General features: G+C 44.0%; 1 pseudogene; it reads left to right on the top strand.

Moving 5' to 3' along the window:
* Nucleotides 1–470: 470 nt before the first annotated feature.
* On the top strand, nucleotides 471–4,430 carry LOC101535706 (ribosomal biogenesis protein LAS1L-like; annotated as a pseudogene).
* The last annotated feature ends 14,832 nt before the right edge of the window (nucleotides 4,431–19,262 follow it).

Genomic DNA, 19,262 nt, shown 5'->3' with positions numbered 1-19,262 from the left:
AGCTGTAGATCTGCCTTTCAAATAAAAAGTGAATACATCTTTGTAAAAACTGGTTTTGATATTTACTGGATATGTGACCTTAAATAACTTCTTTTTTTAAGATTGCTTTATTTTTTGGAAAGTCAGACTTACAGAGAGAAGGAGAGACAGAGAAAGAGATCTTCCATCTTTTGGTTCACTTTCCAAGTAGCTGCAACACCTGAAGCTGAGCCGATCCATGTAAGTCAACCTTAATTTTTTATAAAATAAGACCAAAAATTACAGTGTGTATCAGTACATGAACAGTAGATAATGTTTTTGTTTTGTTGTTAATATTTATTTAACTATTTATTTATTTTTCAGAGACAGGGATTCTGAGAGACAGGGACAGAAAGAAAAATGTTTGCACTGCTGATCACTCCCCAGGTGACTGCAACAGCCAATGTTGGGCTGGGCTGAAGCCAGGAACTGTGAACTTCCAATTCTCCCGCATGGGTATGGGAACCCAAGCACTTGGGCCATCCTTTGCTGTTTTCCCAGGCCGTTAGCAGGTAGTTGAATCAGAAATGGAGTAACCAAGTATTGAGCCAGTGCCCATATGGGATGCCAGCATTACAGGTGGTGGTTTTAGCATTACATCACTATGGCCCCTATAAATATTTTAATGTAAATTCTGGTTCAATTAAATCTTGCATAGCATACTGTGAGCTGTGTTCCTACTTTTCACATTGTGGATAATAGATAGGCTTATTTAATGTACATTGATAACACCTTCGTTTTGGTTAATTAGAATCCTATTCCACGTGTGGTAAAGAATTTTTACTGTGTCTCCTAAATATCTTCCATCTCAAGAAAATATCCTGGGGCCAATGTATTGGTTCAACTAGCTAATCCTCCACCTTCAAGCACAGGCATCCCATATAGACACTGGTTCTAGTCCTAGATGCTCCACTTCCCATCAAGCTCCCTGCTTGTGGCCTGGGAAAGCAGTGGATTGTCTAAAGCCTTGGAACCTGCACCCATGTGGGGGACCCTGAAGAAGTTCCTGGCTCCTGGTTCTTGGTTCCTAGCTTCAGATTGGCTCAGTTCACGCTATTGCGGTTATTTGAGGAGTTAACCATCAGATGAAAGACCTGTCTCTCTTTCTCTTTGTGCATTTTGCCTTTCCAATGAAAATAGCAAATGAAGAGAGAGAGAGAGAGAATATCCTATTACTTTGAAGGGCTATTTATGTGCTCATTTTTTGGTATGAACAGATAATCATGCCAGAGAGATGGTACTGGATTGCTTATGAGCTAATTGTTTTTGTTTTGAAATCTTTTATATCTATGAAGCACTTGTAATTTTAGACTGTTTAATATTCCACTATTACATTTTAAAAATCAGTTCGTTATTTTGACGTTTTTTTTTCCACATTCTGTTTCACATGCTATATTTAAATGAGCCATGAAATATGCATAATTACAGTTTCAACTCACATCAATCATAGCTGAAAATCTATGGTAAGAGAATATAGCAAAGAGTAAAGGCAGGAAAAAAATTTAGAGGCAGGAAAAATGTTCTGTGTTTACTTTTGAATATACTTCTCAATTTTATTGTTCTGGTTTATAATCATCAACACAGAAGGTTGGCGCGGTGGTTTGGTGTGCGCGGAGTACGTTGAGGGGCAGGCTGTGCGGAGTGCCGCGGCAACAGGGCTGGCGAGCCATTCGGTTTGTGGTGAACATTTGGGCCAGTCCCAGGTGGGGGTCCCCGTGGCATGGACCGCGTGTGCAGTGCGTGGTAAGGAAAGTGCGTGAAAAGGAGGAGTGTGTAGCCGCTGTGGGTTCGCAGCATCTTGGTTGCCTGGCTCAACAAGGCCGAGTGGGACCAGGTGACAGTTTATCTGTTCTGTGAGGACCAGCAGTTGCAGCAGTACGCACTGAACCACATCGGCATGTGGAGGAGCAGGTTAGGCAACAAACTCCCCCTGGCAGTGGCTTCAACTGCTGACCTGATATGCTGTAAGCTCTTGGATGCAGCTGGTGGCTTGGGCAATGATGAACTCAGACTGCTCTATGGCATGGCACTGGTCAGGTAGGTGAATCTTAGAGAGGAAGACAAAGATTTCCAAGGTCCCCCTCAAGTACCTGGCTAAAGAGGTAAACATTCCAGATTGGATTGTTGGGCTTCGCCATGAGTTGACCCACAAGAAAATGCCCCATATAAATGACTGCTGAAGAGGCTGCTACTTTGTCTTGGATTGGTTCCAGAAGACCTACTGGTGCCATCAAATGGAGGACAACCTATGAGACAGCTGGGAGTTAGAGAACAAGGAAGAGACAGATGAATATCATCAGGAAGATGAGAACATGGTTGCTGATGATATCACAGCACAGAAACCAGAGTCTCGGATGGAGAATGTGCAGAGTTGGCTGTCAGAGCTGTTGGAGATGACAAAGCCAGCCAGGAGGTGGAGTCTCATTTGCAAAAGGTTTTGAAGCAAAAAGAACTGTATGAAAGAGCCTGAGATCTGCTGGTATCCTATGAAGAGGAGCAATTTAAGGTGCTGGAGAAATTTAGGCATTTACCTCAGGCCATTAAGACATGGAATAATTTGTCCCCATGTGTAGAAGGCATTGTGGCAGAGCTCAAGGGCATCGCATGGGAGAGCAGGGAGGCTGTGCTGGATGCTTTTTTGGATGATGGTTTCCTTATCCCCACATTTTTAAAAGATTTATTTTGTTTTTATTACAAAGTCAGATATACAGATAGGAGGAGAGATAGAGAGGGAGATCTTCCGTCCGATGAATCACTCCCCAAGTGAGTGCCAAGGCCGGTGCTGTGCCAATCTGAAGCCAGGAACTTCCACCAGGTCTCTCACATGGGTGCAGGTTCCCAAAGCTTTGGGCTGTCCTCAACTGCTTTCCCAGGCCACAAGCAAGGAACTGGATGGGAAGTGGAGCTGCCGGGATTAGAACCGGCGCCCATATGGGATCCCGGGGCATGTTCAAGGTGAGAACTTTAGCCGCTAGGCCACCCCGTCGGGCTCTATCCCCATATTTGAACAACTGGCAGCCTTGCAAATTGAGTATGACGAAAATGTGGACTTGAGTGATGTCCTGGTGCCAAGGCCGTTCTCTCAGTTCTGGCAGCCTCTGCTCAGAGGGATGCACTCCCAAACCTTCACACGAGGCCTACTGGACAGGTTGTTCTCTGAACTGCCAGCCTTGGGCAGCAGTGGGATCCAGCCCACCTACATCCTCCGATGGACCGTAGAACTGATTGTGGCCAACGACACCAAACTGGGACGGGATGCTCGCCAATTTTCTGCAAGCCAGTAGGAAGCAAGAAAGAACTGGAGACTGTTTAACTGTTCTGCCTACCTTGACTGGCCCCAGGTGGTCCAGTCCTGCTTGAGCTCACCTTGCTGGGCTAGCTGCCTACTCCTTTGGCTTGTCTTCAAACCTATGGGGCAGGACCTACCACAAGGGGAACAGGAGAAGCTATTGCGCCTCTGTTCCATTTATACCCAGAATGGAGAAAATAACCTGGAGCAGGAGGGCTTTGAGCCCTCCCCAATTGGGAAGTCTCCATACACCCTGGACAGCCTGCAGTGCCTTCTCAAACCAACTGGCTCCAGTTGTGGGGCTGAAGGAAAGGCCCAGCAGCAGCAGGAGAAGAGCAGCTTTAATAAAGCCAAAGAGGAAGAGAAGGGAGGAAAAAAGATCTTGGAAGACCAGACAGAAGAGGATGAAGAGGAAGAACAAGAGATGGAGGAAGAGGTAAAAGAAGAGGAAAATGACCAGGAGGAGGAAGTAGAGGATGCTGAAACAGATGAAGATGATGAAAATGAGGAGGAGGAGGAGACAGAAGAGGAGGAAGACGGAATGGATGTGACACCTTATACTGTAGAGCAGGTATCCCCCGCTTTTGAGTTTACCAGTTCCATGGTCCGCAAACCAGGAGCTTTGCATGGCTCTTCATGGCAAGTTAGCTCAGAAGATGCATGATGGAAAAAATTCCCTATAGGCCGAGTGCCAGGTCAGACTGAGGGCCCGGCTGAGATGCTGATGGGTAAATATGGCACCATGTATCTTTTGGAGCAGCCTGTGCTAGAGCAGCGAGTGGAACCCCCAAGGTGCAAGAGTAGCATTTTGGGTCTGAACTGTGGTGTCAGCAGTGGCAACTGCAATAGCAGCAAGTGTGAGCACCTTTTCTGGAGCCAGACACAGATGCACAGGATCAAAACTGGCCTTCAGCTCTTCTAATGCCTATCCTGGTGCCAGAGATGGTCCAGCTCCACCAGGACAACAGCCCACTGCCCTGTGCAGTGCACCTGATGTTCCATGATACACCCTGGGAGACAGCCCAGATCGGCCACTTCAGCTTAACTTTCCACCACAGTGGAATTTTGAGTACATTTTGAATCTTTTGTTACATTTTTGAAAAACAATAAACAGGCAGCTATTGTTTTGCAAAAAAAAAAATAGGAAGTCAAAAATAGGAGAGTGATTCTACAATATTCTCCCAAGTCCTCTCCTTTAATTCTTTTTTGACACATCACATCTTATCTGCTACTCCCCCCGTATCTTATAGCCTCAAATTCTATCTTCTTTTCTTCTTGCCAAGTTGGTTGCAGTTGTATGTTAGTTGGTTTATGTGAACTGTTTTTCCCCTTCTCATCCTATCTATGATTTCATTTTGTTCAGTGGATATGATTTGTCATTGATAATTCTTCAATGTTTGCATAAATTCAGAACATTAAGTATGATGTTCATGGCTCCTCCTTGTCTGATTTTTCTCCCCTGCCATCCTGGCTAGTTTAATACTGAAGTTCTAACAGCCATCTAACTTGTTGATCTGTCAGCCTAGGATCTATTTTCCTTCTTATTCTCCACAATCCTGTTTAATTCCCCCTTTCAATTAAGTTTACTTTCTGAAGTGGAGATGACAATGGACTCTACTGTGGTTTAGGTTGAGAGATTTAATCAGTTGCTGTTAAGGTTAAGTACTTTGAGTATCAAGAAATTTCAGTTAGCCATTACCATATCACGAATAATACCAAACCCTAGTGGATTAAATCAGCAATCATTTATTTCATAAATTATCTCTTGAACTCAAGAGTCATTTGCCTCAACTCCTTACAGAGTTCTTCTTCAGGTAGCCTCTCAAACTGGGTGGGATTCCTCAATATATAATAGGAGGATTCGGAGAACAGGGGCTTAACAGAAATAGGGGAAAAAGCATATCCATGATTTCTGATTCTGCCTCTGAAGCAAATAGTCCTGGTTCTGCTATTGTCAGAAGCTTATCCAGACTGAACACAGCACACATAGGTCTTAATTCTTGATAGAAGTAAATTTTAAAGACATTTGGAAAGTACAGTCCATCAGGGGTGATTGAGTTTTCTAGTTAGATTTACAGCTCCAAACAAGTATTTCCAGACCCAGAGTGATGGCTTAGTGGCTAAATCCTTGCCTTGCATATGCTGGGATCCCATAGATGTACCAGTTCATGTGTTGGCTGTTCCACTTTCCTTACAGTTTTCCTTTCCTTGCTTTTGACCTGAGAAAGCAGTGGAGGAGGGTCCAAAGCCTTGGGACCCTGCACCTACACAGGAGACCCGTGAAAACTCCTGGCTCCTGGCTTTGGATCAGCTCAGCTCTGGCTATTGCGGTCACTTGGGGAATGAACCAGTGGATAGAATCTCTCTGTCTCTCTTTTCTGTAAATTTGCCTTTCCAATAGAAATCAATAAATCTTTAAAACAAAAACAAAAACAAGCCAATTATTTTCCTCATATATTGAGGTTTTTAATTGAGGAGATAAAAATTATAAACTATTGTTTGATTGTTATAAGATTCCTTAGTGAAGAGTTTTAATGTCACATTTTACCAGAATGCATGTCTTAGCATTTACCATTTCAATGATAATGGATGTATTAAAGTTTTATGTAGACAGTTTAAAACCAGAGAAAACATGAGTATGTTTTAGACATTTACTTATCTATCTGAAAGATGGATAGAAAGAGGAGAGGGAGCCCCAAGTAAGTCTGCTCAAATGTGCAGGTGTCTGAATCTCCATGTGACTGTGGCTAGGAGAACCAGTGCTGGGCCAGGCTTCCTGCTGGAGATCCTAGCTGCCTGTGCACTGTTGCCAAGCAGTGGGTGAATCCTGGGCTTGTCCAAGTCTAAGGTTTGAGAATTTTCTCCATCCATAGTGATTATGCTGCTCTGGGAATGCTCAGGATCGTGATTCTACCCACTGCTGCTATGTTGGTGGGCATAGTCCAGGTATGTCTGCTCGGAGGTGCGGGTGTCTTAATCTCCCAGCCACATGGCTGTGGCGAATCCTGGGCATGTGGGCAGCCAGAGCATCAGTGGAGCCAGGCTTTGCCCACTGGCCACCCGGCAGTGAACTCTGGGGTCTTGGGGGTCTGGAATTACTGCCTAGGGACACATCCATTAAGACTACAGCACGTGTAGGTGAGGAATGAATTCTGAAGGACACTCAACCCCATGACCACTGTATTTGCAGGTGAGCGAGGGGACTGAGATCTGGTGGTTTGGAGGGAAAGACCGGAAGATCTCTATAGGTCAGACTCACTCACCAGTCCACATGGGAATCTGCAGTTGGATTTGTTATCATGGAACATTGCTGATGACCACATGGCAGTCCATGTGAAAGATAGGGTTGGGGGCTTTTCTAGCAGGATTAGATCCTAGTACCTGACTGAATGTCGGAATGGGGTTGGGTCACATTAGGCAGGGCCATGACACTAACGAGCATGCAAGAGAACCAGGTCCAGGGGTAAATTCTATGGGGAATATGTGGGCCAAACCCTGTGGAAATGCAAGTCCCGCTGGTTAGCTCAAGAGTTGGGGTGGTGATGGGCTGAGCTAGGTGTGACCATGACACTCACCAACACTCACAGGTACAGGGACTGAGAATAGCTTGGGCAGGTCCATACTGCGGCACCTGCATGTGCATGCTTAAACAAGTTGTGGGGCAGGCCGGGCCACAACATTCACCAGCTCATACTAGGCCAAGACAGAGGAGCAGGCTCTGCCAGGCAAGGGTCTAGCACCCACTGGCATGCCGAGTGGGAGAACCTGGGAAACTCCCCTAGTGGGTCTTAGTTCCCACTGGTGAGCATGTGGTCCAGGCCTAGGAGTTGGGCAGATTGGGCAAGGTAGCTCCAACTGTTGGCTAATGTATGGATTGGTTGGAAGGGGGTGGACTGGGCAGGGCTGAGCAAACCTTTGCTCACTGGCAAGTGCAAAAACCAGTCTGGAACACAGGTTATCACGCACTAGGCTGTCACACCTACTGGTTTGCATGTCAGGAATGGGAACAGACCAAACAGGGTCAGGTTCCAGCACCCACCAGTGAGACTTGGGACTGGGGGCAAGTCAGGTCGGGCCAGGCTACAGCATTCAAAGGCAAAGGCCATGGCAGGTGAGGGGCTATGCCAAGCTGGGTCAGAACTAACACTGGCACGTGCAAGATCTATGGCTGGGAACAGGCCTTGCTGGGGAGCAAAGAGGATGCCCTGGCTGGGCTGTGGGTCCCAGTGGTGAGTGCAAAGGTGAGAATGAGGGCTGCTGTCTGGTCTGGACAATGGCTGCAGTGTCCCTCAGCAGAAGTGTGGACTGGGTCTTGGGTATGCCAAACTGGGCTAGACTCCAGCACCCACTAGTGCTCATGAGAACCAGAGTAGGTGTAGGATGGGTTAAACTAGGTCTCTGCCCCTGCTGAGCCATGTGTGAGCTGTGTCTGGGTATGGACCAGGCTTGGCTGGGCTGAAACACTCAATAGTAAAAAGCATAATGTGTGAATGCCGCTCAGGAAAGGCCACTGTTCCTGTAAGGACAGGAGATAGACTTAGTAGGGCTGACCCATGGACCACTGATAGGTGTGAGATCTAGCACTGGGAGAAATTTTGATCGAGGAGCATGGGCAACTCTGTTGGGACATAGTCCCTGCAGGTGAGCACAAGAACCATGATAAGGAATAACCCAGACCAGGCCAGGAAATGGTACCCACCAGCATAATTTTGGCACAGGTCATGGGCAAACCATGCTAGAGCAGTTCATATCACCCACAGGCAAATCTGGGCACCAGGATGGAGTGTGGGTCAGGCCAGGTTGGGCCAAAACACAAACCAGTTCACATGAGGGTCAGTACGGGGGGCTGGTTGGGCCTGACTAGGCCAGGCTATAGTCCCTGCCAGCAGCATGAGCTGGAATTGGGGGTGGGCCAAGCTACAGCACTCACTGGCAAATGCCAAGGAGAGGCGGAACATACAAATCTGTCCTGCAGCACTGAACCAGCACATCTGAGATCCAAGGAGGAGGGGGCGAAGCCATTCAGGGGAATGTGGATGGCTCCCCTGTTGGATCACCACTCCCACTGGAGAGCATGAGTTTGGAAGTGGGCAGACAAGGCCAGGCAGGGCTACAATACCTGTTGGCCTCATGTTGGTTGGATCAGGGGAAAGGCAGGCTGGGTTGACTGTTCCTACTGGTGCATGCGTAAGTCAGAGTGGGTGTGGGTTGGTTGGGCTTTACCACAGCACTAGCTGGCAGATGTTGGCATGGGGGTAAATCCCATCAAGTTATACTGTAGAATCACCTGGAGAGTGCAAGATCCAGGAGTGGGAGTGGGCCCAGTAGGGAAACAGTGAGCACCTGCCTCTTGGGTTGCCTCTGACTGGTAAGCATGAGAATCAGGACTGGGGTAGGCATGACTAGACAGAGAATGGCACCTGATGGCAGGTTTGTGGCTGGATAGTGAGGCTGGTCGGGTTAAACTAGGCTTCAATGCCCATTTAGAGCTGAGTGAGAGCTGAATGGGATGTGGGACAGACTGGATGAATATGCTGTTCATACTGGTAAGCACAGGAACTAGGGCACGGGACAGGCCCGGTGGAGGTTCTTGTGGGTCCTCCGACTAGGCTGCAGTTCCCACTGGTTTGCATGAGGGCTGAGTGTGTGGTGGGCAGGATCGGGATGGGCTGCAACATCCATTGGTTTGTATAGAAGACAGGGTTGGAGGCAGAACTGACCCAGCAATTGTAACCACCACCATGTGCATAAGCTGACTGCGGCAATGGGCTGTGCTGGATCCTCTATTGGCAAGCACACATAAGAATCAGGTCTGGGATCACCTCAGATGAAATTTCTATGGGGATCCCCCAAACTGAATTGATGGATTCATAACTCCAACCATGGAGAGAATTGCAGGTTCCAACATCTGACGGTGAAACGTATGTGTCATAGCTGGGCCTCCTCCATGACTTAGAGCTGTGGACAGCATATCCAGGTGCACATGGAGGCTATGACAGTACATTGGAGCCTGCAGCGGACACTTGGTATCACAACAGAAGATGGAGGACAGAACAAATTAGTCAACTACCCCAGCCAAGTGTTGGCAGTGAATAACTGGGCAGAGACTCTAAAGTGGACTATATCTACCAGTGGATTCTGGAGAGATTTCATCATATTTGGAGTGGCGAGATCTGCAGTAATTTGGAACTATTGAACTATCAAAGCCTGATGAGCAGGACCCTCAGGGAATGCCCCACATTGGGGACCCTGGGGTGGTGTCAGGTGGCTGCCCTCCATCCCAGGGTACAGATGCATTTGGGAGGCAGGGTGTGACTTCTTTCCTTGTCTACTCCTTTCCCCCGATATAGGAAGGGAAAAAAAGAGAACGTGGAAGTAATTATTTCACCCACCTTCCTACAACCCTTGACCCTAATCATCCAAATCAACTATGTAAAAATCATCAAAAATAAAAATAATTAATAGTTTAAAAAGAAAGAGGAGAGAAAGAGAGAATGATATATCCTCCATTTACTGGGTTGGTATTCAGTGCCTTCAATAGTCAAGGCTGGGCCTGAAAAAGTCAAGAGCTTGGACCTTCAGCTGGGTCTTCAGTGTGGTAGGCACATTCCTAAATAATTGGATCATCAGCCACTACATTCTTAAGTGCATTGGCAGGAATCTGAAGGGGAAATAGAATATCCAAAACTCAAACTGGCACTCTGATGGAATGCTGACTTTCCCAGCCACAGCAATTTTTACAATTTTATTATTTTATTTAACTTTTGTTGGGAATTCACATATACGGAAAGGAAGATTTTCCCTCTGCTGATTCACTTCCCATGGCTTCATTGGCCGGAGCTGAGCTGATCTGAAGCCAGGAGCCTCCTCTGGGTCTTCCACTCAGGTGCAGAGTCACAACACCTTGGGCCGTCCTCGACTGCTGTACCAGGCCGCAAGCAGGGAGTTGGATGGGAAGCAGGACTGCTGGAAATTTAACTGGCATGCATATGGGATCCTGGTGCATGCAAGGGGAGGACTTTAGCCAGTAGGCTACCACACCGGACCCCCCAGTAGCAATTTGATCTACTGGGACACAAATCTACCAGTAGCCCTATATGTTAACCTGACAAGATGATCATGATTTATAGGAATTTTCTACTATTGATATTGGATCATATTATTGTGAGTAAAAAATATTTTTATATGAGAATATTTAATGGGAAAACACAATAGGAAAATGACATCCTAAAAAAGGAACACAATATTTGTTTTTCTTCCCTTCCCTTCTTTTTAGTAAACTCTCCTGTTTTTCCTTCATTTCTTTCTTTCCATTTTCCTCCCTCATTTCTTTTGTTTTTAAGATTTATTTATTTTTATTGGAGAGGCAGATATACAGAGAGGAAGAGAGACAGTGAGAAAGATCTTCCGTTCGATGGTTCACTCTCCAAGCGGCCGCAACGGCTGGAGCTGAGCCAATCCTAAGCAAGGAACCAGGAGCTCTTCCAGGTCTCCCACGGGTGCAGGGTCCCAAGGCTTTGGGCCATCCTCGACTGCTTTCCCAGGCCACAAGCAGGGAGCTGGATGGGAAGCAGGGCTGCCGGGATTAGAACCAGCGGCCATATGGGATCCCAGGCGTGCAAGGCGAGGACTTTAACCACTACGGTATCGCGCCGGGCCCTCCTCCTTCATATCTAAGCATTTTACCACTCTTCTATTCTTTCTTTGTTTATGGCTTTTACCCCCTTAATTCTATTATTTTAATCCCATTCAATAAAAAACAAGAACAAAGCAAGGAAAAGCCTGCAAGGAAAGCCTTGATTCAAAGCCTTGTCATGATGTGATGTTTCATCATAGCAGGATGTTTCAGTGACTAAAGAAGTTTACAAAAAGGTGCAAGTCTATGGAAGATGTGGGCAAACTGCCCTTGTTAGTTTTGAGAAGCAAGCATTTCACCGGAATAAGTGTGAATTGAGAAAACAGTATTGTTATGCTCTAAGAGCAGAAAGTCTATTTCCCTCCTTCCATATGTTCCATCATTTACTAATTTTATTTGTTAAGAGGGAATTATTTTATTTTTCGTTTTACGTATGTTTTTGTATGTGGCTTATTTTAACAACATATTTGAAACTTTATAGTATTTGTAATATTCTCAGTGGAAACTATGTTTGATTTTTATCCTTGTTGAAAGGATGACAGAAACAGCTGTGCAACTTAACGTTTGTAGGAAAAATGTATTTCACATGTTCCCCTTCAGACACTAATGGCACATGCTCAGAATGCGTGATTTTAGGTACACAGATGTTGGAAATTTTGTACCAATTCAGATGTCTGAGCTTATGGCAAGAGGATTTATGGGTGTGGATGAGCCTAGGTCTTCACATATGTAAAGCAGGATGAACACAACACAGGCTTACTAGCAGGACCGCATTGCAGTGCCACAGCCCTGTGGGCAGGAGCAATGTGCACGAAGAGCAGAGCAGGAGGCAAATGCCATTTACAGCATTCTACCTACATAGGCTACAGCTATGCCTCCTTTCATCCGTTTCCTCTGGATGTTGAACATCTTTTTTTTTAACAAGAAAAAAAACTTATTTAAAAGCATTACAGGGAGACAGGAAGAGGAAGAGAGAAAGAGAGAAAGAAGAGAAAGAGAGATCTTCATTGACTGGTTGACTCACTAAATGGCTGAAACAGCCAGCTAACGTGAGGAGCCAGGAGTGTTTTGTCTTGTTCTCCCATGAGGGTTTAGGGGTCCAAGGATTTGGAAAATCTGCTTGTCTCCTAGGCAATTACTGAGTTAGATTGAAAGTGGAGCATCTGAGATGCCAGCATTGTAGGAGGAGGCTTGCCTTGTTACGCCACAATGCTGGCCCTAAATGTTTAATGTCTTTCAAAGTGTTTATAGTAGTTTATTTTGGTGTTTGTATATTTTAACCTCTTATGAGGTTTAGACCAACAGTATATGTGTTGACATACACTAATACTGAAAACATAGTGTTGTTATGATGGCTATCATTTCCACATGTGTAATAATTTTATTTTTAGAAGAGGAAAATAGTGTATGAATGGAAATTAAGAAATCAAATGTACTGATACTAAAAGTTATAGTATTTTACAATTATAGCAAAATTGAATCTTTCTTTCAGTGAAATATTATGGCATTAGTCCTAATGATTAATAGTAATACATGTATTTCTATTTTGACATGTGAATTTGTAAGTACTAAATATTTTGTCATTGGTGAGAGCTATAGCCCTTTAACTTTTTATGTCATTTGGAATGATATTAAAAATCTAATAAATCAGGCCTGGTGAGGTAACCTAAAGGCTAAAATCCTAGCATTACATGTGCCGGGATACCATATCGGCACTTGTTAGTATCCCAGCTACTCCACTTTCCATTCAGCTCCCTGTTTGTGGTCCAGGAAAGCAGTGGAGAACAACCCAAAGCTTTGGCACACTGCACTTGCATGGGAGACCAGGAAAAAGCTCCTGGCTCCTGGCTTTGGATCAGCTCAGCTCCCACCATTGCAACCACTTGGAGAGTCAGCCAGCAGATGGAGGATCTTTGTCTCTCTTTCTCTCTGTGAACCTAGTTTAAAAAAAAAAGTATTTTCTTAGTTCAATAAATATTTTTTTTTGCGCCTGAAACATGTGTACATCTTTGGGCTATGAGTTGTTTGTAGTTTCAATGGGCACACGAATCCTTCCCGCTGTGGACCGAGATCACGTTAACTCTGATGATAATGTCGACTTGTTTGGCAGTATTTTATTAATTTTAGGAGTTTACTATTTTGGAATTAGAATGAGTTGGTTTGTTTTGCTTAACCTCTTCATTCCATATTGTGTATATACATGTACTGTTTCCAGGACATTATCTCCATACATAATGGAGTCAGGTGTACCAAGCAAAAACTCAGACTAGATCTAATCTCACATCCTGACTATTTATCAAGCCCAGTGGTTATAATTAGAGGGAAATCTCCATTTTCCACATTTCATGTTCCCACAGTGCGGGAACGTCAGCTAGACTATCTCTCGTGGTTTAGCTTTTCTATCAGTCTCACTCCTCTCAAGGGAAGGTGATCTGATGTATTGGTTATTTTGGAAGAAGAAATGGTGACCCTTGCTTTGTTCTGCTATGCCTAGCTATTTCAATCCAACATCCTCCGAGAGGGTCTTTTGGTTTTTTTGCATCTGCAAATGGGTATCTTCATAGATGAGCACCATCAGACATCCTAAAACAAAATCCTACTACAGATTAGAAATCATGTGTTGTTGTAATCTGTGATAAGTGGATAGTTTTTGAATTATTGCTTGAATTATTATTTGTTGAATTACTATTGTTTTAATTTGCTAGATCTTAATTTATATAATGAGGAAATGGAGGAAAGAGTGTGTGCTTATCATTTAATTAGTCTCTGTGAGGAAATACATAACAGGCAATAACTGATGTGTAAGTGAAGGAGGGCCAGGAAGATTGTTATATCCATATATGGCTGACACACATATTCATATTCTAAATTTTGTCATACGCCTAATAATTAAACGATGTTAAGTATCATCTTACCTTTGGTTTATATTTACTGTCAGAACTTTGTTAAGGCATTGTATCGTTATATAGCATATGTGACACATGTGGCCGACCACATGAAGGCCATGCCACCCAATCTTTGTCATTATCTCAACATGCAGCATCCCCAAATTCCTCATTCTGTTACAATAACTTCACAAGCCTGAGGACATTCCCTGCCTAAGTTTGTCTTTTTTGATCCATATCTCTTTCCTCTTTGGATTAATCTCTTTGTCCCACTAACTGATCTGTAAACTGACTATCAGCTGTGAGGGATTCAATAAAGATATTATATAATATCTATAAAATAATACATGAGTATATTCTATTGAGAATAGTTATAGATTGGATACTTTTACATCAGTGATTCATAACATTGATGTCAGTGTGGATTGATGTGCGTGCACATGTACATGCTGAATATATGTAAATTTTATGTATTTAAAAGCCTCCATGTTGGCAGTCGTGAGGCTGAGTGGCCGGGTATAATGAAATACCTAAGCTTCCCCTTTCTCTTTCCTTTAAGGACTGATAAAATTTCTTCTGAGAGCAAGATTTCAGTTGGGCCAAGGCTAAACCTTATACTCCCAGATTTGCAGGAACTCAGGGATTGAAAGGAGTAGGGCCAAGGCTAAACCTTATACTCCCAGATTTGCAGGAACTCAGGGATTGAAAGGAGTAGCTTATTTACTCTGAGTGTATATCACAACTTATGTATGTGACACTCATTCATCTTACTCGGTCTTTAACTGAGCTTTATAACAACTCTTTATTTGTGGTTTCCATGGTTTCAGGAACTTAAGAGACTTTTCTAATAACCATTTTGGATATATGCTCAAATAAATTTCATTTTTAATGGCCTTTTCTCATTTCAGGAAAATAATAACTCTTACTCAGTTTCCATGATCATGAATTTTCTGATTTTATATAAAAACTTTTTTCAGCAAAGTTGAAAAAGAGAGATGGTGATTCTTCTGTGTTTTAAACACTGTAACACTTTATTATGAAAAAACAGTTGCCATAAACTGAGAACTCAGCAATGTTTTAAAATACAGCTAGTGTTCTTACATTACTAATGTGTGTGTGTGTGTGTGTGTGTGTGTGTGTGTGTGTGAAAACTCAAGTAGATCAAACCACACTAGATTGTTATATCAAGGGAGGAATGGATATTTAAGCTTTTAACACTCTAAATACGCAATAAATATTGACAAGAGGCAGTTTATTTCAGTAGTAAGTTATTTGATTTAAAATCAGAGTAGTGTTTGAATATCAGCTTTGACATTAACTTGATATTGGACAAGTTACTTAGGCTTTCTGCAATTGAAGTTGTTCAACTATTCTAAAATGCTGCTAATAATGTTCAAGAGCTGATCATCTGATTTAATTTAATGTACTCCAGGTGCTTAGCATTCAATTTGCTATCAATATTTGGGGTTAGATGACAAATGTTCAATGGTGTTGATGATGATGTGGGAGGTGATAATGAAGGTGACATTGACTGAAGCAGACAGGAATGCATTGGAGATGTTGATAAATGAGATTGGCGTGTTGCTTATGCTGAAATTAATCTTTCTCTAGCATGGGAAACCACTAGGGCTTGCCCATAAGTGAACATTCGTGCTTCATAGACAGAAAACTTTCTCCACTATGTCTCCACAAATAGAGTAAATACAGAACAAAACAAGAAAAGGTTGATTAGAAATAGAGAAGAAAAGTGCAAATGAAGATGTGTGGTGTGATGTATGTAGTGTAGAAATATACATTGAAGTCACAAATTATGTGAGTGAAATGGAGACAAAAATATTGAATCGTTTCTGAAAATTTTGCATTTTTACTTAATCTCATTATAGAATATATTTGTAGTTAAAAAAATGAGGACTCCAGCTTAAAAAGATATATCAAATATTTAATACTTTAATGTTGTATGCTTACTGTTTTATATTTAATCTAACACTGTGTCTGTTACATGACAATTCATAGCAAATAGGTAATGCATATCTAATGACTCAGTATTGCTTCTAAAAAACTGACAGTAAAGATTATATTATGAAGGAGATCAAAATTCTGATATAACCAGGAAAAATTAAAACTATGAAGCAATATAGGCTAATAGTGTGAGATTTAATTTTGTTTGTAGATATTACTTTAAATATTTCATTGAAAAATATAATTGTTAATTGGACTTTCACTTCCAATGTATTTCATTTTGTTCTTTTTTCTAAATATTGTTTACATAGTTGAGAAAGATGTATGCCCCTTAGGCCTCTGATTATGGTGGGGGTCTGGTATGGAGGAAGGTGGGTGGGACACGCGTGTCAGTGTTTCTTCTTTTGGCATGTTTCTACAGGGAAAGAAGGGGAGAGGAACACTCTTTGCTGTCAAACTACATCAGCACTTGGGGGCAATGTATGGCCATTTGATGATACTCTAGAGATTCTGATGTAGGAGAAGAGTTTTCCAAGGGTATTATTTGAGTGGTTTTTATAGCCCTAAGACATTGTCAATTTTTGTTGCTCCAGGCTTCATAGAATCTTTCCAAGGTCTACCAATTGACAAAGTCCACCTTAGTTTACCCACAGACCCAGAAACATGAAAACTTTGCCAGGAAATCTGTCCAATTTGTTCTGCTCTCCACCCTCTGATGAGGCAGTTGACATCTCCTACTGACCTAGATGAGCTGGTCATCATGTCCACTGCACAGGCTCAACAACTGAGGAGGTCCAGCCTAATACATTCACTCCAAGCTTGGCCTATACATCCTGTGATTTTCCCTATGGCCAGGATCTAAGTCCAGTGGTCTGGATGGGTAGTCTTCCAAGAAACCTTGTCTGGAATGATCTCAGTCTTGGTTCTTATGTGGGCCAACCATCACAGTGTCAAGTTTCGAATGCCATCTGTACCAGCAAATGCACATAATAAAGTATACAGCTGTCTGGTCAGTGTCACTCCCGTATCTCATACAGACCAATGCATGCTGTGGCCCAGCTCAGTCAACCCACCACAGGCCTGGTCCTCATGCATACCTTGGGTGCTATGGCCTATATTCAGTGCAACCCCCAATAATCCCCACCAGGCACACCTCCAGTCCCAATTTTTGCATGTGCCAGCCTTTGCTATAGCCTAGCATAGCCCAGCCCACATCCCATCTGGCTCCTGTGCACTCTTGGATGCTGTAGTTTAGCTCAGCCTAGCTGCCTTCATACCCAGCCCTCAAATATGCCAACAGGTACTGTCACCTTGTCCAGCCTGTCCTTCACCAAGCTTTGGTTATTGTGTTTACCAGTGATAGGTACAGCCTAGCAGAGGAGAGTGCACAGATTCCTTCAAGGCATATTCCAAGTCCTGGATCATGCACCTGCCAGGGAGTAATGCTGTCCAGTCTGAACGACTTACATCCAAACCTGGCACTTATCAGCTAGTACTGCATCCTAGCTCTGCTTGCTCAAGCCCATTCAGGCTCTCATCTCTGCCACTGGATGTGACACCTAGCAAAACCTGGGTCACTCCCAGACCAGCCTGCCCCCAGTCCAGCTCTCAGGCTAACCAGTGAAAAGCAGCAGCTCAGCAAGGGTGTTTCCAAAATTTCCTTACAAGATCTGCTCCCAGCCCTTGAACTTGTGTGGGACAGTAGGTGCTGAGGCTCAGTCTGAGATGGTCTGCTCTCATTCTTGGCATTTGCCAAAAGGTGCTAAAGCCTGGCTTAACCTGTTATGCCAAAAATTGCCAGCTCTCAAAAGCAGATGTACCATGCTAGCCCAGCCCAACCCAGCCCATGCCATCTTCCATGTGAACTAGCAGGTGTTGCAGTCCAATCCAGTCTGGCCTGCATCATTTCCTGGCTCTCACAAATGCCATTGTGTGCTGTGGACGTATCCTGCTAAGTCTGTCCTCAGACTTACCTTATACATGTGCCAGGTTCTAGGTGCTATAGCCCAGCCTGGTATAGTCTGCTCCCAGCCCTAGCTCTTATGCTCATCAGCAGGAGCTGTGCCTATCAGGGGAGTTCCTCAAGTTCCTCTACCAGGCCCACCCCCAGCAATGGATCTTGCATGTGCCATTGGGTGCTGCAGCCCAAACTGACATGGTCTCCCTTCAGTACTGACACTCACTGGCTTGCAGCCATATTGGCCTTCTCTGATGTGTGTTACAGCTTAGCCCAGACTGGCCCACCCCTAGACCTGGCTCTTAAGTGATCCAGAGGGTGTTACAGCTTAACCTGGCCTGTTACACACTCATTCTGATGCTCATGAGTAATAGCAAGTGCTAGATCCCTGACCCATTTGGCCCATCCCCAGACCCAGCCCATATGCATACAGATGGGTGCTGCAACTTTGTCCAAATTAGTCAGCTCACAGCTCAGGCTCTTGCACTCACTAGTGGGAACTGCAGCCCAGCAGGGGAGTCCCCAGAGTTCTGCTATCAGGCTTGTTTCCAGCCCTGGGTCTTGTGCATGCTGGCAGGTGTTTCAACCCATTCTGCCTCATCCCATCACCACCTTCACCTATCTACGCAAACTGGCAAGTACTGCAGTCCCATAGAGGCAAGCCAACAAGTTCCCTATAAAATCTGCTCCCAGATAAGGTTCTCTCATGTTCTGATGTGTGTTGTGGCCCAGCTTTACATGGAACACACCCTGCTCTGACACTCAAGGGCAGTATTGTGGCCTACTCAACCAGGCATGCCCCCAAATTCCAGCTTTTGTAAGCACAATCAGGAGGTGGGGATGCCACTTAGCCCAGCCCATGCTTCCCACATGGTCAGGTACCTTGGCCTGACCTAGACATACTCTCTGGCTTTGGTTCAGTTTGTGGAAGACACCAGAAATTATTCCTTCCTTGTCAAACATTCCTTCAGCCACTCCCACCTAATATGTCCCCAGACTCCCATCCTGGGCAATTAGCAGCCCACCTCCACTGGAGGGCTGAAGTGGTGTGTCCTGGCAGGGAGTTTACCACCTACTCCACTTACCTTTTAAAAAAGAGAAAAAAGCAAAGAATAAGCAGGTATGTTGGCGGATTGGTACTGTTAAGTCAAAATTGACATTAATCAGGCCCAGGCTGCCCACGAGGTATCGGCTGCTTTTCTCTCAGCAGTGTAACACTGTTTTGGTGCAATGCAACCTAGGCAATTGCCTACAGCTGGGGCCAATGTGGTTCATTTTCCTGCTTTTTTTTTTTTTTATCAAGTTATATTTTAATTCCCGATTTTCTTATATTCTACAGTTGTTTTGAAAAGCAATTATCTTTTGGAGAGTATATCTTATGAGACAAAATCTTATTTCTAATGTTTGAAAGATTTATTCATCTTTTGAATGTCAGAGTTAACAGAAACAGATAGAGGGATCTTCCACCTGCTGGTTCACTCCCCAGATGATTGCAAAGAACAAAACTGAATGAGGCTG

The sequence above is a fragment of the Ochotona princeps genome, chromosome 9, assembly GCF_030435755.1.
Source record: "Ochotona princeps isolate mOchPri1 chromosome 9, mOchPri1.hap1, whole genome shotgun sequence".
Lineage (NCBI taxonomy): Eukaryota > Metazoa > Chordata > Mammalia > Lagomorpha > Ochotonidae > Ochotona > Ochotona princeps.
This window is presented reverse-complemented; position numbering and strand designations above follow the sequence as displayed.